Source organism: Lutra lutra, chromosome 7 (genome assembly GCF_902655055.1).
Source record: "Lutra lutra chromosome 7, mLutLut1.2, whole genome shotgun sequence".
Taxonomy (NCBI): Eukaryota; Metazoa; Chordata; class Mammalia; order Carnivora; family Mustelidae; genus Lutra; species Lutra lutra.
Window position 1 is genome coordinate 42260958 of NC_062284.1, and position 26403 is coordinate 42287360.

Below are 26403 nucleotides of genomic sequence, written 5' to 3' on the forward strand. Positions count from 1 at the left end.
CCCTACGTACAGATGATGAAACTGAGTCCCAGAAGTCAAGAAATTTATTATAGTAACAGAGCTTGTAAGTGGTGCCACTGAACCTACTTCCCTGTGATTTGAAAACTCCTACTCTAGGGCGCCTGGGTGGCTCAACCAGTTAAGTGTCTGACTCTTGATTTCGGCTCAGGTCGTGATCTCAGGGTCCTTGGATCGAGCCCCCATGGGGCTCCCCGCTCAGTGGGGAGTCTGCTTCAGATTCTCTCGCTCTGTCCCTGCCCCTCCTCCTACTCAGGTGCTTTCTCTAAGTAAGTAAGCAAATAAATAAATAAATAAATAAAATCTTAAAAAAAAATATGAAACTCTCACTTTCTGTCACACATGGGCCTGAGGAAGTTCTGCTATCACTCATGTTTGCTCTGCTTTTATTTGAGTTTAACTGCTTTCTTACCAATGCTCTGTAGCTAAAGTAGCAAGCAAAGCCTGTATTCTGTCTGGCTCAGGCTCCAACACTACTAGTTTGGGTTATCATTGGGTCACCTTATGTTCCTGGACTGCACTTTGCCATATTTAAAAGGGGCCAATGCTATCCTGCCCAACTAGGGTAGTGAATAGAAAAGCATTCTTGGTTTTTTTGTAGACTTGCTGCTAGGGCAAAAGTATACCAATTATGTGACAAACTATTTACTTGGTACCAATTATACCATAGCATAGTAAAGTATAGAATAGACTACTATAGTTTAGCTCTGAATAGACTAGACTAGACTAGTAGAGTATAATATTATATATAGTATTTATATACATATTTATATATAGTATAGTATTTCCTTCATTATATGAAGGAAACTCTGCAGTGTTCTCTGCTTGCTAACATTTAACTGCTGGGGAGTAAGTTATTTTAAAATTCACATTTAAAAAGCAGTTTGCAGACTGATGTATCAGATAATAGTAACTGGCATTTAATCAATCTACAACATTTACTGCATACTTATTATACATCGGACTCTATAGTAAAAAGGGATCATAAGAGGAGGATAAGTGTGAAGAAGTCTTCTGATTTCTGCAAACCAATTCTAGAGATCTCTGGGCCTTTGGTAACTGTGTCCTCAGGCTGCTGTCACAGCATCTTGGGAGGCCAGCTACTGCCCCTGCTCCATAGGCCTATGAGTTCAGCCCTTGGAACCTTGACTGGTGCCAGGAAGCAAGCCGAAGTATTGTGTAGGATGTGACTTCGTGAGGGCTGGGATGCTGACTGCCTTTCTCACCTGTGTGTCCCTAGTACCTGGCATAGTACTTGGGGCAAAGTAAGCACCCAGTAAATGATTACTACATGAATTAAATTAATAATAATAATAATAAAATGTTCTATATCCATCAAAATAGGTTATAGAAGTGCTTTTATTGACATGGGGATAAAGTTGCTATTATTAACTGAAAAGTGATTAAAGAATAAATGAAACACTATCTTGGAATTTTATTACTAATATAGGAGAAATATATTTGAGTACAGAGAAACATATACATATATCCAAAGAAAAATACTTAGGAAGATAGACAAAATATTGACAGTACTGGTCTGTGAGCAGTAAGATTTTAGATGTCTTTAAATTTTATTTTATTATGCTTACCTTCTTAATTTAGATAATAACTATGTGTAGCTTCTAATAAAGGTTTATGCCAGTAGATGAAAAACAAAACAAACAAAACCCTTCTTTTCCCTGTCAATGTCACACACGTCAATAGCCCCATGTGCCTGGCAACGGGGGAGTGTCCATCTTTATCAACTGGTGGAGCACTGTTGCTTATGTTCCTGACACTCAGTAATGAGGTGAGAGAGGGAGACTTTGTTTAACAGGGAGCAGACCATACTCGAGCTTCAGTACTTGAGCTTGGAGCCTGCTGGTTGGATTTTCACATCTGTATGGGATTAAGTGCAGAACATTCTTAGTTTCACGTTCCTCCTCAGGGTAGGATTCTAATAAATAATAACTGGGTTTTGAGATTCAAATTAGTTTGGTTCTCCACTTACTGTTGGCTCCATGAGAGAAGCAGGTAGCATACTGATGGAGCACAGGACAGACTGGTAGTATGGACTTGGGCACGCTTTTCACATCTCTGAGCCTGAGTTTTCACTGGGGATCAGAGCATGGGATCACTGAGTTTTTTCCTGGAGTAAATGTTTTTGGGATTCTTTTTCTACTGTGATATCCCCTTGGGGATCTGACTTCTTAAAACCAAACAAAACCAGAACTGATTGTTTTAGAAGATGACTGTTTTCACCCAAAGTCACTGCCTCTCGGATTAGAAAGCATTCCTGCCTTGGGGCCAGGCACCCTGGGCTTGGCCAGGGTCTGGAGTTCTCACATGAACAGTCTTGACTTGAAAGACGCTCAACATAAATTGTTATGAGGAAAAAATAAGATACAAAACAAATGTTAACAGAGATTCACTTTGGGAGAAGCGCTGATAGAGATGTCCAAGCAAGGGGATGTGGGAAGTTCATTTCTTGGGACTGGAAGCCCTCGGCTCTGTAACAGTAGCTTTGCGCTGCCTGCTAGCATAGATGTCAGGGGTGATGAGGTAGAAAGGGTATGGCACAACTTCCCAGAAGACTTTGTGTGAGTAGTGCTGAAGTGAACATATATAAACAACGACACATAGGGGCTAATAACCAGCGGGTACCCCTGGTGGTTATGACCGTGGTCACTTGTAAATGTGATCTACACTCTTCTCTTTTCCATCTTACCACAACGAACATTTCATTCCTGCCTCCTGGGCAGCTGCTCAGACTTCCAACCTTCCCCTTGTCATTTTCCTACATCTAATGCCTTTCTCTTCTGTATGCAGGGATGACATCACACTTGGAGCCGTGGGATCCAAATGGTTAACGCAGAGCAGAAAGTATATAGTGTCAATATTTAGAGTGGCACTATTTGACCGGCGGTGGTTTTTCCCTCCTCAGAGTAATTACTCTGTGTTTGGATTCCCGGTTTTCATAAAAGAAACTTGGCTTGCTAGCTATTATATATACCAAATGAACCTAAGCTTGTGTAAATGTTGAATAATGAATTAAAATGAAATTGCTGCTGGTGACAGGCTTTCCATGGCTTCGTGTGGTTTTGGAGGCATGGTCCACTATGCCCGCTTCCATGAAGGAGAAGACCAGAAGAGGCACAGAGCATGACCTCGTCACAGCCCCATTTGCCTGGAGGATAGCGACCATCCCAGAGATCAGCAGAGACCATTCCTTTCTGAGCTCTCCCTTCCTGCAGACGTGGGCTGTCCAAATCATGGCGCTTGCATAGCAGAAGCTCCTGAGGACAGGGTCCTCGGAGGTGCTCTCAGATCTGGGAGGCCTAGCTGCTGAATGCTGACTGCACAGACTGGAAATGGTTACCTCTCTCAGGACACACTCAAAGGTTTTTAGTATTTAGCAAGGAGGCTATCAGACATGATTGTGGAACAGGGACAGGTAAAGCCATTTTAGCCAATATCAATCAGAAGACGCTTGAAGTTCCTGTATCCTTCAGTTTGGTTCCATTCGATGAGGCCGGGCCAATCTCCACCGCAGATCATGAAATGGGCAAAAAATAAGTGTGGTGCAATCATTATCCAAGGAGGATGATCTGAGTCCGCTGCCCAGTAAAGAGGGAGGTAGGAGATGATGAGCAGAGGGGCCTTCAAGAGAAATGTGAAGTGGAGAGGTGGGGATGATTAATTTTGGTGTGGTACAGTGTGGACTTAGTCTAGTTGGAATTAAGAGAGAGCTTGCTTCTAATATTGTAGACAGACATTCCTTGATTGGATTAATTAAGATTTTTTTTTTTTTTGGAACAGAGATCTTTGTTAAAAGAGGATTGCTGTGTTTCTCTTTGAACCACAACCTTGCCCCTCTAAAACCTTAGAGCCCTCTAACCTCTGCCAAAGCCATTTTCTACCATCAACCAAAGCAGCTCAATCAGGAACCGAGTTCATTCTGCTCACTTAAATTTGGCAAATATTTACTGTGTATCTTTCATTCTGCCAGAAACTGGCAAGACACAGGTGAAGAACTATTTATGCTTCCTGAGCTCACAGGAAAATAAACACATATTGAACACCAAGCTTATCTTTGTCCCCTAAGTGAAAAATTAGAAGTCCCCCCCCAAGTTAACACAGTGGCATGGAAAAACAGTGCCTGCTCTGGGATTTCTGTCTGAAAGAGGTTGAGGAGTATCAACCTAACTTGTAGGTGCTGGGGTGAGGTGGGAGGGGTAGGTGGTAGGTTGGGTTGCCAGATTTACCAGATAAAAGTAAAGGATACCGAGGTCAATTTGAATTCCAGATAAACAACAAATATTCTTTTAGCCTAAATATGTTCCATGCAATATACTAAAAAATATTGGCTATTCATCTGGAATTCAAAAGTATTTGGGAATCTTAGGTTTGATCTGTTAATCCTAGTGGTAGTGGACTTGTCTTGAAGATTTAATGGTTTAGCATTTTACCCAAAATTGAGACAATATCAAGTTAGAAAGCCCTCTTAAAAGGAGGTCTGAAAATGAGTATCTAGATCCTAGTGATTCAAAGTGTGATCTACAGACCAGGAACATGCCATCACGTGGGAGCTGGGTGGAAATTCAGCACGTAGAGCACTATCCCGACCCACAGAACCAGAATCTGCATTTTAACAAGATTCCCAGTGATTCATATGCACATTAACATTGGAGAAGCCCTGGTCTAGGTGGAAAAGGGCAGAGAGCAAATAAAAGAAAGTGGCATGCGCCAATGCAGTTACCCAAAATAGCATGGCAGACTCCTTATGAAAAAGCAATCACTTGTTGGATCCTCAATTACACCTAGCATTAACACTACCTTGCACCTTATTTTTTTTGCATATATTTCTCTTTTCCTCCCCAGACAGGAAGCACGAGGGCCCACATCCCTCTTATTTAGCAGGAATTATATACTGGGGAATGGTTAAAAGTTTATAGACATAGAAGTTACAACATACTAACTTATTTTCACTCTTGTTCAAAAAGCACACAAAAAGCTAGGATTCGGAGTGTGGTGTGCTACAGCCTTTATGTGCATAATTATAGCACCCATAAGGGAATATTCCTGTATTGCATTTTGCAAATGCGGAAACTAGTGTCTTAAGAGGTTGAGTGACTTGTAAGTTTCAAAGGCAGGAATTCAATCCAGGAATGCCTGACTCTCCAAATCTACCCTTTTTGCCTGCTGTCTTCAAGTACCAAGTGAATGTAAACAATGTGAAAAAAATTGTGATTTTTTAAAAAAACTTTTGGAAAATGCACATCAAGCGCACTTGGCCTTGAATATCTAGGTATTTCACGTGGTAGGTATTTTTGTTTGGTTTGGTATGGTATTTTGGGAGGGGGAGGATTAACTTGCTAATCGCAATTCCATGCCCTTGTCCTTGTGTGTATATATAATGATGGGACTATATTTATTGTTATTATATTTATTGTTACTTGTTGTTTTATATAGAGAGATGTTATTTGCCTGATATCTATCTCACTGATCTTCACTTGTCTGAATATCACCCCTCTTTCTAGGCCCACCTAAAACCCTTTCTCCTTGTTCCCCCTCAAAGGGTTTTCCCACACAACTAAAGCTCACAGAGGATGTCCCAGCCCCAGCCCCTCCCCCCAATTTATTGTTCCTATTGATTTATTGATTCTGTCTGTAGGTCTCAACTTTTCCCCAAGAAGTGGACTCTAAAAAAAAAAAAAAAAAAAGAAATATTATGTGTAAGTCCAATTTGAAAAAGCAAATAGAACCCTGGGACCCCGCACTCAGCACTCCTCTCATCTCCCAAAGATCCTTTAGGACACACAGGGCACAGAGTTTGGAAGGGAACTGGTCTGTGCTGCTTATATCATCATATCAATTTGTTGTTCTTTCCACCTGTGTCTATCTTCCCAAGTAAATGAAAGGCCTTTGAAGGTGGAGAATATTATTTATCATGGGTACCACATCATTCAAACCTCAAAATGGGGCTCGTGTACTTCTGGGCACAAGAGGGCAGAACATTTGAAGGCCACTCTGAGAAACCTAAATTAGATCATTTTCTATTTTTCTATATCTTCCCTTGATTTATAGCATAGTCTTTTCCACGTAAAGTATGTTTGATCAATTCCATACGTGCTGATTAACTAACTCACTGCTCTATGGACTTAAGAGCATCATTTTAATTTTGTTGGCTGAAATATATTGTTTTAAATTGAATGAGTTGACCGTACTTTTTATAATAGCATGCTGTCACTGAGTGACATTTTTAAAATTTAGAAATAGCAGGAATACGAACAACTTACATGCACACAGCAAAGTAGCTGCCATCCAATTTACAGGTTGTGGTACTTCTACAGAAATAAATATGTAGCTAGAGATAATGAACTATACACATTTAAGTTCTGGGGTAAGTTTTCATTTGAATATTTTCTTTCCTTAAGCACTTAAAGGTTTCTTCCAATACCTTGATGATACATAATTAAGTCCAGTAAGATGGGTAAGCCTTGTAATGAAAACATTGCTGTATATTCTGATGGACACAGGAATTGGTGTCTTGTTACAAATGGAAGGTTCTCTCACACAGAAAATTGTGGCTTCTCTAAAGTCAGATAGGACAACTAGAATTCTGATTCAGCCACTCATCTATTCATTTATTCACCAAAGATTTACTGATCAACTTACGAATGCCAGGTATGTTGCTAAACACAGATGGTTATGCCATAGTACAATATATGTATTCCTAAAAAACCTTATATTCTGTAAACTCATACACTGGAAAGAGAGCAGGACTTGGAGGTAAAATAAGGCTGGATCAGAGCACCCAAAACGTAGGCAGTTTTGGAACCAGAGCATTTGCAAGATAGCATGAAGAAAGAGTGAGGTGTATTCACTTACCTTTCCTGAAAAACGGACCCTAAGATCAGGATTTTGGTGCAAGTAGTTTGTAGGGAGGTGATCCCTGGAAACATAATGAGGGAGGAGAATAGTGAGACAAGGGAGGGAGGAAAGTCACTTCATCTTACTAAGTGGCATTAATGAGCAGAACCAACCTGGGTAACTGGGACTAAACCTCAAGTGGGACTCTGTCAGGTTGCAGATCACTCCTGGGCCACAATTTTTGGTACTTCTTACCATATATGCAAACCAAGCTTTCCTGGAAGCCAGAGAAGACCCTCAATCAGAGAGAGGCAGAAAGTGACTGACAGGTCCTGGAATCTTCTGCAAGTGACCCCAGTAGAAGTAGGTGGGCTGAAATGATCGAGGCAGGAAGGCTGAAGGTCTATGAGTGGGTACACGGGGGTACTGGGCCCTGGGTTCAGTACTGTCTTCCTTCTTGGCTCGCTTGAGTTGGCACATTAGTCTGCATCAGCTGCTTTTTGGTGAAACAAAAGAGTAAAATGTGAGAGCAAACTGTCTGCAAACCAGTGAGACTTCCAGATTATGCAGATATCATATCCCTACCTCGGACTTTTGTACAAGTCATTTTGCATCACAGAAGCCATGTGTTACAGAAGACAGACGGTACTGGGGATATCACCTTTGAAGAAAATATAGAACAGTCCCTGACTATAAAAACCTTCCAGTCTCGGAGGGGAGAAAGAGCTCATAGTTCAGTGATGTGAGTGCTATGGCAGAAGAGGCCCCCCCACCAAAGTAGTGCCCTTTCCACTCTTGGGGGATCAGGGAAGAGACATTCAAGCCATGTCCTGAAGGATGAGCAACAGAAAGATGGGAAGGAGAGAGGAAAAGAAGCCTAGGGAAATTAACATGTGAGGATACAGGGTGAATCCAGTGTCTGTGAAGCCATTGCCCTGCACTCCGATGCACATCACTGAAGACCCCTGAACTTCAAGGGTTAGGCTTAAGAAAATGGGGAACGTTAGGACTCCAGAAATCTAGGTTCCCAGAGAAAAAATTTAAGCCCTAAGGTAGGTGCTCAGACTGATATTCGAATTGTGCAGAGCCTGCCTGGCTGCTAGTGTTGGATAAATAATAAATACCAGTCCGTCTGTTCCTGGGATCAGCGTCCTGCCTTGACCTTGCTTATCAGATCAGGTAGGAAACCCAGGTCCTTCTTACCACATGTGGTCATTACATTTCCCATGGCATTTTCACAAGAGGCCCGGGCTGCTTCCCTGGCTGCTGTCCAGGTAGGTAATTATCTTGCCTCCTGTTCTAACTCCCTTGTGGTTTCGGTTGTAGGAGACAGCCTCCTTCACTCCCACATGATTGGCTGCTGGTGCTGAAAGGTTTCATTCTGGAAATCTGTTACCTTCTGCCCTGGAGCTTGGCTAGCATTCAGGGCCGGGAGAGGATGTTTGAGGACAACTTGGCCAGGTCTATACTTACTAAGAGAAGTGGAGAATTGGGACTCATTTCCTGATAAAATGAGCACCAAACGTAATTTTTTACCAGATGACTCCATGGTTTAAAAATATTGGGTTAAAAAATTACCTTGTTCAGGGAAAAGAAAAAGTCCCCTGTTCAAAATTACTGACATAAAGTCCGTACTCTTTTGCCTTACCCCAAGAACATGCTGTTCCAGCATATCAGGCAACAGTGACGATGATCAGATCTTTAGAAGATGACACACCTGTGAACAGGATGTACTAGAAAAATCTATCGCTGTATCATCTATCACCTAGCATCACTGCATCCATAGCCTGTTACCCCCTTCTCTGTGCTTCATTAGCACAGAGCCATTGGCATGGTGTTCCTGGTAGTTCAGTCAATTGGTGAATGGTTTCTGAGTACCCACAGTTGCATGGTCATGTGACTTGGGAAATAGGAAGATCTATAATGATAATTCCTTCCCATGGCCTTCTGCACATTTCTGAGCAGTAGTACAGCATAATAGGACTAGTTGTAAAAACAGCTAGACCTGGGTTTAAATTCTGGCACTGCTACCTCTGTGACTCTAAGTTACTTAATCTTTGAATCCAGTTTCTTCATCTATAAAATGGGGATAATTATATTGGAACCTAATTTACAGGTGTAGTAGATTATATGAGATATTGCAATTAAAGTGCTTGGCACAGCAGTGCATAATAGGCTCTGTAAATGTTTGCAATCATTACTATAATACAATCCAGTAGACATCTACACGAAACCAGGACTGAACTGCTTGGTCCTGCTCTCCTGTCTTCCCTCCGATGGCTTCTAAGAAGAGCTGGTACTCTGTAGCAATGAGATACTGATTAGGAACATTGACTTTGTGCTCAGACAAACCTGAGTTAGAATCCCAGCTTTGTTATTTGGGACCTCTGTGACCTCAGAGAAGTTAAATAACTTCTTGGAGCCTTGGTTTCCTCATGGGAAAATAGGATAGCTGTAGGATATCAATCAATAACTAGTCATAGTCGCATAGAAGCTGCTGCATAGAAAGCACCAAACACATGGCAGTCATTACTATTAGAGATAAATAATACAAAGCTTTTGATGATTTGACCATAGGAGTCACTCAAAATATAGCTACTTTTTAAAAATTATAAAATGAGAGTAGGGTATAACTCTAACAGTGATAATAATAAAACATTGTGAACACCTTTTATGTGCCAGACACCATGCAGAGGTCTTTACATGTATATTTAACTTAATTCTTCATCCTTGTCCTATAGTTAAATACTTTCCAGATATAATCAACCTCATATAACTTTACAATGCAGCTACCAATCTATTTTACAGATGAGGAAACTGAGGCTCAGAGATGTTCTCTGTCTATGGTTACACCACTAAGAAGTGACAGATTGGCTAAAGCCAGAAGAATTAGCACTATGGCACTCAGAATCACATTCATGTTTTTGCTGCTGATTAATTTCAGCAAAATGACATCATCTGTCATAATTAATTTCAGCAAAAGGAATTGTCTGTGACATGCTGTGAACTTGATTTTGGTTATGAAGTTTGGTTTTATTTAATTTATAACTTTTTATAAGATACAAAATTGTAAAGGATTTGTGCCTTATTTTATGATTGGATATTTTAAATAGCATCATAAAAATAATTTAAGTTAACATTAGGGATATGAAAAGATTTTTTTTCCACCTGAGGGGTTGATATGGTTTTCAGGTTTGGAAAATACTGATATAGGCAAGTTTTTATCTTTTATGTGTTTTATCTTAAATCTACAAGATTTATAACCACTGAAAGGAAAAAGAGATCCCATTAAGATGGGCTGGGAAAGGCGCAATTTGGACTAGCTTTGAAAAAGAGGTAGAATTCAGAATGTGGGTGACATCTGGCTACAACACCCCCCAACCAGGTGATTGTAGATTGATTTGGCTCACCTGGATGGCTAAAGGGTGTCCTTCGTCTCACATTGTTCCAAATAGAGCCCTTCAAAAGCTGAGAATTTGGTCAAAAAGAGGAAGCCTTCCAAATAGAAGAGCACCTGTCTCTAGTCAGAAAATAGGATTCGGATAAGTGGAGGTGAGAGAGAAATCTCTTTTGCTAGAGGAGTCCCGGACACACAGAAGGAATGAGTAGAGCATATTGAACCCTCCCCCCACCCCTGCCCCTGTATATATGAGGCTGTCAGAGCAATTGTCTGTAGGGGGAGATAATTGAAGAGATGAACCAGAATCAGAACCAAAACCAGAACCAGAAGCACACAGTGGATGGCTCTGAATGCAGAAAAGGGAAATTCAGAGGCTCAACAAGGGGGAGGCAATGCATATATCTGAACAGGAGATTTGTACAAAAAGATAGTATTCTAACACCAAAGCAGAGGATAACTGGCAACATTTGCTGGACCGAAAAAAGCACTGATTGGCTTCTCCAGAGTGGAGCTTTAAACAAATGGAGTGAGGCAAGAGGTGAGAAATAACACCCATTCACTCCCCAGACAATGGGGACTCTGCCATCCCCATCCAGAACTAACTCATAGGCACTGGTGAACTCTGACTAGCTATGGCTAGAGACTCAACTACCCTGATGGTTTCCCACCTTTTGGTCAGATCTACAAATATAATGGAGAGTTGTTAACATTGTCCTCCTGAACTGCTGGCAAAGCTTGTGCCTATGATATCCCACTGGGACCCAAACCACATTGAGATTGACAAGGACGTTTCTTGTCAATGGTGGGCAATAGCTTGTTCAGAAAGACTCTGCCCAGGGTGGCTACTGCAATCAACTTTCTCACATTGGGTTTCCATTGTAAAGGACTTGTCTGAAGGGCTCATGCAGAGAATTCAATTTATATCATCCAGATAGGTGAAACATGAAGTGTACCTAACAAACTAGCAGTCACCATGTTTGCATTCACTTTTTTTCTGGTTCCTGGGAGAAAATGAATTAAAATTCATATGTTACAATTAAAAACCATTAACATCAAACATCAGAGAGAACAAGCAATTAGTTAATGTATTATTTAAGCCTTTACTACACTTCAGCTATCAAGGGCAATCATTCTTTCTGAGTAAAATGTTTTCTTTTTTTTTTTTTTCCCTTCCCCATTATTAAAAGCTTAAGTGTTTACCAATAACTGCAAGTAAGTTTGGATTTGCTTCAATTCTACTCTAGGGAGCAATACTCTGACAGTATTTCCTGACCTAATACCTCAAATTATGGCATAGGGTTTAAAGCTAAATGTATTAACTTTGAAACACAAATAAAAGAATGACTCTATAAATTTCACTGTGGATTCTCTGCTGGACATTGATCCACCCATGATTCCTAAGCCCTGTTCTTTTCAGGGCACTATGCTCAAAGCTCAAAAGATACTATATAATATATAGTATAGCTATATACTTTGCTATAGAAATATAGTTTCTACCCTCCAGGAATTTAAACTCTTTTCTCCTTTATGGTATGTAACTAGTCATTGATAATGACAATAATAGTAATAATTACCTGTCTATAGATATTTCTAAAAAAAATTAAGGACTTTCATTTATATAATATAATCTTTTATTATTCCACTTAATATTTGGGGGAATTCTTTGAAGTCGGAGGTAGATGGAAGCATTATCAGCCAGAGTATATGAAGGCAAAAAGTTTACCCCAGACATATTCAAGAACTTAAAGACACAAAATTAGATATGGAACAAAAACTAAGACATGAACTTCCAGACACATAACAAAGCAGTCTGTTTACTTACTAACTGAATTTCTAATGATGTTACACTGCCACCTCCCCCTTATAGTAGTAGAAATGTTCTGTAATGGTAAGGGGATTTAGATCTTAGGATCTTTCAAACTAGAATAGAAAATTTTCTAGATTTTACAAGTCTTCTAGATTTATAGAGCAAATTGAACTGGGTATAATGAGCTAAACTTGGATGCCACCATTCTAATCCAAACATAATAAATTATATATAGAATATTTAAAAATTAAAAAATGTAGCTAAGTAGGAAGGGAAGAAATGAAAATGTCAAGATGGCATAAATAAGAAGGACATTTAACTAAAGCCATGAGAATTTGATGATAGGCCATGGAACTAACAGGAACTGCTAGGTGCCTGGGGACAGGGAATGAAATGCTTGACTTAGGACAGAGTCTGGGATTCAGGCAGCTGGTACTGGGCAACTGGCTGCTGTCCTGAAAAACTCAGATCAGTAGCTTGAGAAGTGCCATAGTAGCATGCAACTCATGCTGGGCTGTGGATGACTGATTCCCTAAGAAAGAAACTGGAATCCCATGTAACGTGCTATGTGCTAAATTCTCATGGGGTTGGTGGGGGGGGCAAATTCATATTATTCAAGAGGCACAGGGACAACCTTTTAAAGCATTTGAGGGTATAGAGGCATCTGGGTGGCTCAGTGGGTTAAAGCCTCTGCCTTCGGCTCGGGTCATGATCCTGGGGTCCTGGGATCAAGCCCCGCATCGGGCTCTCTGCTCCGCGGGGAGCCTGCTTCTCTCTCTCTCTCTGCCTGCCTCTCTGCCTAGTTGTGATCTCTGTCTGTCAAATAAATAAATAAATAAATAAAAATCTTTAAAAAAAAAAAAAGAAGTATTTGAGGGTATCTCTTCTGAGAAACCAAAATTAAAATGCCCCATTGCCAAAATTTTAAAGGAATTGCTAAAAGAATACAGAATATATAATTTCCCAAACAGTAGAAGGAAAAATGGGGGAGAAAAAACCCCCCTACAAAACCATGACCAGTTAAAACATTAACAGGAAAGAGACAAAAAGATAAAAAGGTAAATAAAAACATGTAATAACTTCAAAGAAATATGTCTAAATATATGTTATAACTATAAATGGTCTAAATCCAGTAGTTAAACATAGAGATTGTCAGATTAGTTAAGAAAATAAAAACTGAATACATTGAAAATCTAAAATTACTAAAAAGCTGAAAATCAAAGAAAATAATAAAGAAAAAATAAAATGCATAAATACATGTTAATATAAATAAATATATTTCATATATACTTCCTATCATTTAATATGATATGATATATGCTATATAATGTAATAATATAATAATTATATAAAATATAATGCACATAATAAAAATTTATTTAGACAGTAAATATTAACCTAATAAAACCTCAATAAAAATTTATTAAAATCAGGAAGAAGGTATGTTAAGACCAAAATATAAGCATTATCAGAGATAAAGATGCTGTCTACATAATAACAAAAATGTATCTCACCAGAAATCTATAGTAATTCTAAATCTGAATACCCAAAAATACAGAAAAGCAAAAACTAACAGAATTACATAGAAAAACTGAATTATTCATAATCTTTGCTGGAGGTTGTAATATACAACTCACTATAATAACTCCAGAAATTAGAAATTAGTGAGAATAGCAAGTATCTGAATAACACAATCAACACACTGGACACAACAAATGGAAATATAATCTTATGTCCAGCTACTGGAGAACACAAATTCTTCTCAGGCATTTGTAGACCTTCAGTTGAAAACTGATCACAAAGCATGCTTTGTAAAGCAAGGCCATAAAGCAAGTCCCAGTATATTCCAAAGAAATAATAGCATAAAGCTCACATATCTGAACAAAGTGTAAATAACTTAGGAATCAATAAGCAAAAGGAAATCAAACAGTCTCAAATATTTGAGCAATTGAAACCCCACTTGTAAATAACTCATAGTTCAACAATTAATTATAGTCAATAATTAAAAATATTCAGAACCAAATACTAAAGGAACCATGATGTATACAAACTTGTTGGGTGTGGCTACAATGGTGTATAAAGAACATGCCTTAAATGTCTCTATCAAAAAAAAATTGAGAATCAAAGAGCCAAGGATCCACTCAAAATCCGGAAAATAGAATAAACTAAAATTATGTATAAAGTGACTTCTATTCTTGTCTATGATGAAAAAGATTACATAACACTAACCACACAACCAAGAATAACTATACAAACTGGGTGAAATTTTAAAAAGAACTGTTTGAAGGCATCAGAGATCAACCCACGTAAACAGGACTTAAGAGTTCAAGATCTTAGAGAGTAGGTAAAGCCCACTGAGGGCAACATCTCATCTGCCTCCATTTGTTTCCCTGAGGGGTTTTGCGGATTTGTGGAACAAGGAAGAGAAGCAGAAAGAAGCAGCTTGTGGTCTGCAATAGTCTCACTGAGCTGGAGAGATAGAAGTTAGAGTTCAGGTGGTCAAGATGGCAGGACTTGAGAAGCCCAAGCCTCAGAGAAGTGGGAGCTGCCAAAATGTGAAATTTGATGTGTACTTTTCCTTAGAGCTTTTTCATCCCCTAAGCTGCATACCCACGGGGCGAGGTGCCAAAAATCTAAGTGAAAAGCAACTTCTGTGAAGCTGAAGAACTTGATTGGAGGCTTTGGTTGGAGACAAAGAGGTTGGAGCTGGGACTTACAAAAGTGGAGAAACCTCGGTTAATATCTCAGGTTTTCAGATGAGACACCTGAAGCACATGCTCTAGGCATGAATGCTGTGCCCTGGAACAAAGGCAAACTGAAAATAGAGACCTCTGTCCCCTCCAAAGCCTGAAACCAGCCTCAGCTGCATCCATGTGATCTGTCTGTACTCTGTGCACGTGCCAGAAAAAACTGACATCCTCTCTGTAGAAAGGTAACATCATCCAAAGCCTTGACAATTTCCTACTGTTAGACACGATGTCCAACATTCAGCAAAAATTATCATAGATAGCCAGGAAGAGAGCCAAATGACCAAACAAAGTTAGAAATAAAAGACAATAGAAAGAGTCTTATAGGTGATCACAATATGATCATATGCTCAAGAACACAGAGGGAAAGATGGAGTGTTTCCTCAGAGGGTGCATCAGAGATTCTAAAACAGTAATTACATAGACACTTTAGACATAAAATTATAATAAATATTAAGAATTTAATTAATATTGGATTCGACACAGTAGGGGAAAGGATTAGTAAATTGTAAGATGTTAATAGAAAACTCATGTAAGTTCAATATACAAACACAAACTACATTTCTATACATCTGTAATACCTATAGAATATAAAATGTGGTTAAAAACAGAATATCTAACAATAAATGTAACAAAAGAAGTACAAGACTTTTATAAATTTATAAAGATTTAAATAATGGTAGATGGCCTCTCTGTTTAAGGATTCCACCAGGGCATCCCAAACTTTAATGTGAATATGATGCCTCTGGGATCTTACTCAAATGCAGATTCTGATTCAGTAGGCCTGGGGTGAGGTTCTAGATTCTGCTTATTTATTTATCACTTTTTTTTAAGTTTTAAAAAAATTTATTTAAGTAATCTCTATACCCAAAATGGGGTTCAAGCTCATGACCCCAAGATCAAGACTCACATATTCTTTGGACTGAGTCAGCCAGGTGTTCCTTAGATTGTGTTTTTCTTATAACCTCCCACATGATGCTGGTCCACAAACCATACTTCGAGTATCATAAATTTAGAAGACTTAATATTATAACATATTAATTTACATAATTACATAATATAACTATGTAAAATGCATACGTTACGCTGATATTTCAATACAATGCTAGTTAAAATAGACACTTCTTTGATATGACTTGACAAATCAGTCCTAATTTTTTTTTATTTTCAGCATAACAGTATTCATTGTTTTTGTACCACACCCAGTGCTCCATGCAATCCGTGTCCTCTCTAATACCCACCACCTGGTTCCCCCAACCTCCCACCCACCCCACCTCTTTAAACCCTTCAGATTGTTTTTCAGAGTCCATAGTCTCTCATTGTTCACCTCCCCTTCCAATTTCCCTCAACTCCCTTCTCCTAACTCCCCATGTCCTCCATGCTATTTGTTATGCTCCACAAATAAGTGAAACCATATGATAATTGACTCTCTCTACTTGACTTATTTCACTCAGCATAATCTCTTCCAGTCCCGTCCATGTTGCTACAAAAGTTGGGTATTCATCCTTTCTGATGGAGGCATAATACTCCGTAGTGTATATGGACCACATCTTCCTTATCCATTAGTCCGTTGAAGGGCATCTTGGTTCTTCCCACAGTTTGGCGACCGTGGCCATTGCTGCTATAAACATTGGGGTACAGACGGCCCTTCTTTTCACTACATCTGTATCTTTGGGGTAAATACCCAGTAGTGCAATGGCAGGGTCATAGGGAAGTTCTATTTTTAATTTCTTAAGGAATCTCCACACTGTCTTCCAAAGTGGCTGCACCAACTTGCATTCCCACCAACAGTGTAAGAGGGTTCCCCTTTCTCCACATCCCCTCCAACACATGTTGTTTCCTGTCTTGCTAATTTTGGCCATTCTAACTGGTGTAAGGTGATATCTCAATGTGGTTTTAATTTGAATCTCCCTGATGGCTAGTGATGATGAGCATTTTTTCATGTGCCTGATAGCCATTTGTATGTCTTCACTGGAGAAGTGTCTGTTCATATCTTCTGCCCATTTTTTGATATGATTATCTGTTTTGTGTGTGTTGAGTCCTAAATTTTTTATAGAAAAGCAATGTGCCACAAATAGCTAGGGCAACTCTGAAGAAGAATAAGTCTGAATGGGATTTACCCTACTGAATGTTAAATCTTTTTATAAAACTATAATAATCAAAATGGTGTGGACTTAGCACAGAGTGTATAGATAAAGTAATGGAACAGAATAAAGGCAAGAAGTAGACCTACACATGAATGCAAAGCTGATATAGGATAGAGGTGAAATTGTGGAGCAATTATAAAAAGAAAACTTAATAAAAGTTGTGGGTATAATTAATTTCATGTACAAAAATAAAATTTAATCCTATCTTACAGCATACTCAAAATAAATTCCAGGTGGGTTTAAGTCCTAAATTTAGGTAGCAAAACTTAAAAATTAAAAAAAAAAGTAGGAAAATATTTTTAAGACTCAAAGTGTGAAAGGATTTATTTATTTATTTATTACTTTTTGTAATAATGGAAGGATTTTTTTAACAAAGCAAATAAGCACAAATATTAAAGTAATAGATTGAGAGCTTTGACTATATTACAAAGAAAACTTTTGTAAACCAAGAGTCACCATTAAAAAAAGTGAAAGATATGGGCACCTAGATGGCTCAATCAGTTAGAGGGCTGCCTTTGGCTCAGGTCATGGTCTTGAGGTTCTGGGATTAAGCCCCACATCAGGCTCCCCACTCAGCAGGGAGTATGCTTCTCCCTCTCCCTCTGCCCCACTCTCCCCTCCTCCCCACTTGCCCTTCCTGTTGTGTCTCAAATGAGTAAATAAAATCTTTATTTAAAAAAGTGAAAGGCAACTCAGACTGCGAGAAGACATTTCCAATGCATACTCCTGGAAATTAGCATTCTGCTAATTCTAAAGCACCCCACAAATCAAGAAGAAAATGATTTTGAAAAAGAACAGGGATAAAAGGGAGAAACTCAAATGGCAAAGGGTAAAAGCATGAAAAGATGCTTCATCTTACTGGGGGCCACAGAAATAAAATACAAATGAAAATCACAAGGAGATATGATACTAAATCCTTTAGAATGACAACTATCAAAATGTGGATAATTCTAGGAATTGATGAAGAGGCATGTGAAATGACTTTTATACCTTGTGGGAGGTAAATGATTTGGAGAGCAGTTTGACAAAACCTATTAATTTGGCAATACGGATTCCCTATTATCCAAAAATTCCTTCCCTAGGGATTTTCTCTGGAAAAATTCTTGCACATGCACACAAGTTGGCAAGTACAAGAAAATTGTCAGCAGTGTTTTTGGTACTTGCAAATACTAGGAAAAACTAAATATGTATAAACAGCAGAATAAATAATGAAAGTATAGTATATTCGCACCACTGAATATAATACCAAGTTAAAAACAGAGATTTATATATTAACACGACTAAACAGAAATTTTAATTGAAAAGGAAAGTAGCAAAAGGATACAAAACCCACCAAATTGAGCACAGTGTTTATCTCTGGAGGTGGAAGGTGAGAAGAAATTGCAAAGGAAAGAAGTTACAGGGAGGTCTCAAAAGTATTTGTAACATTTTATTTCTTAAACTGGCTAATGGTTACAGAGAGATCCACTATACTATTCTTCACATCTTTTTGTATTTCTGAAATATTTTAATATAAAGCAATTTGGAAGGGGTCCAGAATTGGTAAATATGGAGGGCACTGTTAGAAGCAAATGCTAACCTGCTGGAAGAGATCACCTCCACAATCCAGGACACTGCTGAGAAACTACTGTGGAAGACCACTGTTGAAAGTAAGCTGACAGTAAAGAGATATGAAGCACATCAGGAAATCCATTCCCATAAGAGAGAGTCAGCAGACACAACAAATGAGAGAATTTCCAGTTGAGAAACTAAAGAAAATAGAGCAGTTTCCAAAGAGCTTCAAAATAAGTGGTTTCAAAAACGTTCAAAGACATAAAGGAATCAACTGAACTCATGTCAGAAGGAGACATTGTAAAAACAGAGTAAGCAGACTTGAAAACAGATATATATTCTAGAAATGAAAAATACTGCTCTCATAATTGTGAAATTCAACGTAAAAGGTCAAAGGAAGCCAAAGCAAGAACTAATAAACTGAAAGGTGAATTTAAGGATACAACTTGAGACCTCAAAAGATGTATGATAAGAAAGAGGCAATGAGGGATGTAAAGAATAGAATTAAAAACTCCAATGTGTCTAAAACAGTTACAGAAGGAGAAAGAAAAAATGTGGGAGTAGTAACATGCAACTATGTTGATGGAGAATCTCATTTATTTATTTATTCATGAATGAAAGAACGTGAGCATAGTGCAGGGGAGAGGGGCAGAGGCAGAGAATCTCAAGCTGACTCCCTGCAGAGTGTGAAGCCTGACCTGGGGCTCCATTTCACAACTCTGAGATCATGAACCAAGCTGAAACCAAGAGTTGGACGCTTAACCGACTAAGTCACCCAGGCTCCCCGATGGAAAATCTTCTAGAAAGACATGGAATTCTCAGATTGAAAAGTCACACACCAAATCCTAAACTGAAGAAAACACACAGAGAGAGACAGAGACAGAGAGTGAGAGTCTGTAGTCTATCAGATATAACAAATAAATTTTAAAAACTACCAGAAGTGATAAAACAGATAATCTGTGAGTAAAAACAATCAGATTGACAACCAACTTCTCATCAATAAGGAAGTAATGTGAAAGAAAATGTAATAATGCCCTCAAAATCTGAGGAGAAAAATTTAACAGTCAATCCAGAATCCTACAGTTAACTAAATTATCACTCAAGAATGAGGGTTAAGTTGGGGCACCTGGGTGGCTCAGTTAGTTGAGTGTCTGTCTCGATCACAGCTCAGATCTTGATCTCAGGGTTGTGCGTTCAAGCCCCATGCTGGGTTCCACACCTAGCATCAAGCCTACTTAAAGAAAAATGAGTATTTTAAGACATACAAAGAGAGTTTATTATTCATTGAAAGAGCTTTCTGATGAGGGAAAGAGACTTTAGACGGAACAGAAGCCAAGTGGCAGTGATGAGGAAAACATTAGTAAGCATGTTCCTACACAAAAACAAGGGTTGATAGTGAAAAAATAATAAATAATGTAAGAGTTAAAATATACAATATGAATTATTTTGTTAGTGGGGAGTAGTTCAAACAGGATTAGAAAATTCTATTTTCCTTGTGTTGTTTGGGGAAGCAAAGATGATTAACTTTAGAATTTGCTGAAAAAATTTAAGGGTAATCACATAAAAAATAAAAAGGGAAACTCATGCAAAGGAGAAAATCACTAAAAGTAACTGAGAAACTTGCAGTTCAAGAGAAGGCAGGAATTAAGAAAGAAGCAGGGGAGAAGGAAAGGAGGAGATGCAGCAGCAGCAACTAAAAAACAGAGAAAAGAGAAAATCTAGGTAAGTTGGTAGGAATTAATCCAAATATGTCAATGATAACAATATACAATTTGTGATAGTTTTATTTATCAAATTGACTCGGCTAGGGTCCCCAGTTACTCAAATACTAATGGAGATGTTGCTATGAAGGCATTTTGTAGGTGTGATTAAAGCCCATAATCAGTTGACTATAAGTAACAGAGATGATCCTCAAAAAGCCTGTGAGGGTCTGAGTCAATCAGTGAAAGGTCTTAAAAGCAGAGCTGAGTCTTCCCCGAAGAGAAGGAAATGAGGCGGTGGGCAGTAGCTTTAGCCCATGCCTGAGAGTTCCAGCCTGCCCTTTCTGACGGACCGCCCTATAGTTTCCAACTGCCTAGCCAGCACTGGTAAGTGTGATCCAATTCCTTGCGTTAAATCTCTATCTCCTACTGGTTTTGTTTCTCCAGTGGAATGCTGACTGATAGGTACATGGCGTAAATGGCTTCAACTCACATCTTCACAAGCATAAATCCCAAAGTTGCATTAAGATTAAATCAAACTGCTCTTGGTAAGAAATATACCTGAAACATCAAGAAGGCTGAAAATTAAGGGATGAAGAGAATGCACAGAGCAGGCAAGTGTGTGCCAGAAGGAAGCAGTGACAGGAAGAAAGAGGGGTATTACATGATGACAAGAGCACCTCCAATGAGCAGGGACCTCAGCACCCATAAGAGGAGTCTACCATGAAGTTGCCTATGCTTCTGAGCAAGTCCCAGCCCTTATGAGTTTCTGGTAAACTTGGTCATTCTTTTTCATTTCTCAGAAGATCTCAGGTCATTTTCTAAGGGAGAGCTATAAAGTTTCTACCGTTTTGGTTTTTCTTTTCTTTTCTTTTTTTTTTTTAAGACTTTATTTATTTATTTGAGAGTAAGAAAGAGCACAAACGGGGAGGGGCAGCAGGAGAGGGACACACAGACTCCCTGGTGAGACTCCCGGGAGCCCGACATGGGAGGTGGGGCTTGGTCGCAGGACCCTGAGTTCAAGATCTGAGCCGAAGACAGGCACTTAACTGACTGAGCTACCCAGGTGCCCCAAGTTTTCACCTCTCGATCTTGAAATAATAACAGATTCACAGCAAGTTACAAACACTGTCTAGAGAGGTACAGGGTACCTGTCACCCAGTTTCCCCCAGTGCTCATGCTTTTATGTAACTATAGCACAACAGTAAAACCCGGAAACTGGTGAGGCTGCAGTGCACATGTATGTAATTCTGTCATTTTAGCAATGCGTAGGTTCCTGCACTTGCCCCCACCAGTCAGATACAGAACTATCCATCACCACAGAGATCTCCCTGGTGCTCCCCTTTATAGAGTCCCACACGCCCCCTCCCTTCACAATCCCTAGCCCCTGATGACCACTGATTAGGTGTTAGATAAATGTAATCATACAGAACGTTGGCTTTTCTGATCTGGCTCTTTCACTTAGCATAATGGCCCTGAGATTCATCCCAGGTGTCACATGTATCATTAGTTCATTCCTTTTTATAGCTGAGTACTATTCCATAAACTGGCACGTGTTTTTAAGTTTGAAGAAAAACTAGGAATTTTGTGAAATAAAAACATTAACTTTTTTTTTTTTTTTAATGTAGTCTCCATTCCCAGCAGAGGGCCCAATGTGGGGCCTAAACTCATGACCGTGGGATCAAGACCTGAGCTGAGATCAAGAGCTAGCTGCTTAATCAACTTAACCAACTTACCTGAGCTACCCAGGCACCCCTAAAAATATTAACTTTAAAAAAATTTTTTTTTCAAATGTGGAAGCTCTTAAGATTATAGGATTTTTAAGTTTTGTCTTAGAATAGTCTGAGGTTGCTAATTTCACCATTTGGGACCTTAAACACTCTCCCAATTTTGGGGAAAAGAGATGATTTATGTTCTTGCCAAATCATAAGTGGGATGGACATAATAACCATTTATTTTGACAGAAATGTTTGTTAAGTGCCAACTTAACATGTCTCTCTATGCTGAATGCTGGCAAGCAAAGAAAGAGGGAAAAGAAGCTTCTTATGCTCAGCACAGTGCCTGGCACATAGCAGGCTCTTGAATGCTAATCATTGAATGAATAAAATCCTGCTAAAAAGGAATTTATAATGTGGTAACAGAGACAATATGTAGATACAAATAACTGTGTTAGAAATGGTATACATCATAAAGAAGGTGGATAGCTCATGGGGGAAAAACTGTCCTTTGAGTTGAGAGGACAAGAGAAGGCTTCAAACAATTGGTGACATCTGTGTTTGGCCTTGAAAAATGACAAGAATTTGGATAAAAATAAATCAGAGAGAAAAAACTGCCTTCTGGACACAATAATCACAATACTGGATGATGATTTCTATCTCCCTGTGTACTGGCCATTTTGCTAAGAACTTTACGTACTTAAATCATGTCATCCTCACAGTGCCTGTGTTAATATCCCTGCGATGACCAAGAGGCACAGAGAAGTAATGCGCCTTGCCCAGTGCAACAACCGTAATGGGCTGAGTGGGGAAAACCAGATAGGGAAGCTCCAGAACTATCCCTCTAATAAAGGAAGCAGGGAGTGGGGAACAGTGAACTCTGGAATCTAGACTCTATAACTGGAATTGGGAAGAGAAGTCTAGAAAGATCAGTAGGAACCAGGTCCTGGAAGGCTTCCAGTCCCATTCTAAGTCAGGTGGACATATTTTGGAAAGCCTTTGAAGGTTTCAAGCACAGAAATGACTTGGTGAGAGCTGTTTTGGTTTTTTTTTGTTGTTGTTTGTTTGTTTAGTTCTTGGCTTTGTTAAAGGTCCAGCAGTGAGAAGGACTCCGCTGATGATAGCTTTGGGAGGACGAGTGAGCCCCGTCCAGAGAGGGGCTAAGGGGGCATCCGTGAGAAGGAAGATGGTGAAATAGCTGAGATCTGCTGTGAAGATGGGCAACTAGGACCTGGGAACAGCTGAAGGAATGGGGTGCATGGGGAACAGGGACGGGAGCACCTCTGGTGTCTTTGTACTTTCTGGCCTATATATGGGGCGGATCATGGCCCCCTCACCAGGAAATGGAGGAGGAGGAATGTTTCAAGAAGAAAAGAGACTTGAGCCTCAAATATTTTGAAGGGGGGATTCCAAGGGCACTTCCAGGGTTCAGCGGACAACGTGGACATACCGAAGCCCTGGCCAGACTCTGGAGGGGCTGCACGTTAGCAGTGAGAGCAGATGGGCTTACATTGGACAGGATTTGTTTTAATAGTCAGTTTTTAAAGAATTTCTAATCAGTGAAGACATCTCATGCTTGGATGAACCAAGCACTTTATGAAGTTCAAACAGCACTGAACTAAGATTTTGGGATATACATAGAAAATGGTATAGAAAAGAGACTCAAGGAAATTGAAGGAGTTGCTGTTGGAATTTACACTGCATTGCAGAAAAAACCCACAACCGTAGTTCTTTCCAAATTTGTCATGATTGCCATTTACACACAGGAGACTAAACTATTTTGTTAGTACTTGCTAACCTTTCGAACCACCTGTTGATGCTCTCCTGAGCAGAGTTTTGAAAATTTCAGCGTCTCACATTTAGCTTCCCTACCTAATATTACTTTGGTAAAATCTTAGATCTGAAGAGAAAAATGACTGTAACTGCAGAAATGGTAAGAATAATTTTAAAAAACAAGAGTAACAAGAGAAGTAATTAATAAAGGTAATAATAAATTTGTGGGCTGCCCTGAAGCCTTTTCAAAGCTTCTTGTATCTCTAAGGTTTTGGCAGTTCTTGGAATAGGTGCTGGGACTAAGCAGGTGCTTGGTCTACTTTTTTTCCCCTGTTTTCAAACACAGGTCCTTTGGCAACTTATGAGTTACTTGAGGTATTATATGCAAAACAAAAACAAAAACAAAATGATGTGTCAGTTATCCCCTAAATAGTTATGTTTCACCCCTTTGCCTTGAACATGCTTCTTTTGAAAAAAAAAAAAAAAAAAAGAAATATTTTACTTTTTTGTTTAAAGGAATAGAGAGGATGCATGCGGGGGACAGTGGGGAGCAGAAGGAGTGGGACAAGCAGACTCCTCATTCCTCACCAAGCACAGAGCCCCCCTTGGGGACTTTATGTGGGGCTGATCCCAGACCTTGAGATCATGACCTGAGATCAAATCAAGAGTCAGTCAGGGGGCGTCTGACTGGCTCAGTGGGTTAAGCATCTACCTTCGACTTGGGTCATGATCTCAGGGTCCTGGGATCAAGCCCCACATCGGGCTCTCTGCTCAGCGGGGAGCCTGCTTCCCCTTCTCACTCTGCCTGCCTCTCTGCCTACTTGTGATCTCTGTCAAATAAATAAATAAAATCTTAAAAAAAATAGTTAACCTAATGAGCCACCTAGGTACCCCTAGAACATGCTTCTTAGTATACCCTAGAAGAGGGACTCAATTCCAGATCTGCAAATTGGTTTAAGCAAGCCCTTCAACTTGTGTACAAAAATCGTGAGTGAAGTACACACATTTTCCTGGAAACTGATTTACTGAGCTTTCATCACCATCTCCAAGCAGTTTTCCTAAGACTCAAGAAGTTACCATCTGTCTCCTGAATCCTCTTTGGTTCAGGGACTGTGGCAGCAAGGCACACTTATGTGTGCCTGATCCCTGCAGCATGGTGTGCTATGTTGGAAGAAGTGTTGGGCTAGGATTTAGGAGACATTTCTTCTAGTTCTGGCTGCACTCTGAGCTTCCGTGAACAAGTCACTTACTCTTTGTAGGCCTCAGTTTGTTCATCACTCCAATGGAACAGAATACCTATCCTACTGGGAGACTCAATCAGCTATCATGCAAACAAAATAAGGTAGTAAATGTGTTCTGAATAATGCAAAACATCATAAGGAAGCCGGCTATTACTTGGTGCTCTAGTCTCTACTGCTGGTTGCTTTGATCTCTGTTTCTTTCCTTTCTGAGAGGCCTCTGGTTCCCTCAATTCTGCAATCTCTGCTCTTTGCTCTGTGTTTTTTAGATGCTGCTTCCTACAGTAGGTACAGAGAAAAGGATGCTGATTAGGCAAGGGGCTCCTTAAGGAACTTGCTTCAAAGAGGGAAATACTAACACTTTGCTTTTGTAGAGTGCTTTATAGTTTTTCAAGATATTTTATATTAACTGCTGTATTTTCACACAACTGTTTTATTTTTTTCTGGAAACTGAGGTACACAGTTTGAGGGGAGGAGCCCAAGTCACTCCATGTGTCTAGGGTGGTACAAGGGCTGGAACCTGGGTCTTCTAACCCTGGGTTTTGCCACAGTTCTCCTGGGTCTCATCTTAGGTGGGAGATACAGAATCAATCATGACAGTATTATCTGGTCACACAGTGAGAAGGTATTCATCAACAAAGGAACAAAACATCCCTTTTCCTTGTACAATGATCAAAGAAAATCTTTCTGTCTTCCGTCATGCCTATTTTCAGATAGGGTTTGACCTTGTAGCTAAGTCTTTCTCTCACTGCTGACTCTGCTCACTCTCCTTCAACTTGATTCATTTGGGCCCCAGTGGGCCCTGCTTGGGGAAAGGCCCATCTGGGAGTGTTCAATACATTCCCTTGTCAAGCAGAGGAAAAGAGCTGCACTTGCAGAATAAGGAAACTTCCAAGAGGGCTCTGGCAAGAAGTCAATTTGCAGTTTTGAGAGCCACACTTGATCTAGACACTGACATAACATGCCTGTTGCATGTTACTTCACAAATGCTGCTACGTATTTTTTTTACTCTTGCCCGTAGCCATGAGTCCTCCAAATTGGTGTATTGTTCAAATTTTCAGCCAATCATTCAACATGCAGACAACTCACATACATTTGTTGAGCACCTACCATGTGCCAACAGCTCTGGGAAATAAAACAAATGAGAGATAACAGGGTCTGCTTTAAAGCCTCCCAAGCTGCAGGAGATCACAATGATTTAGTGGCATGCAGGTGCTTCTGGAGAGCGCTGTGCTCTGGGGCTGGGGGCACAGAGAGGAGAGACTAAGATGCCCAGCTTAAAATATTCAGATGCCCTGAGAAGATGTTCCAGCTCATACCTCATTAGGGGAATGCAAATTAAAACAACAGTGAATTGGGGTGCCTGTGGCTCAGTGGGTTAAGCATCTGCCTTTGGCTCAGGTCATGATCCCAGGGTCTTGGGATTGAGTCCCACATCGGGCTCCCTGTTTAGCG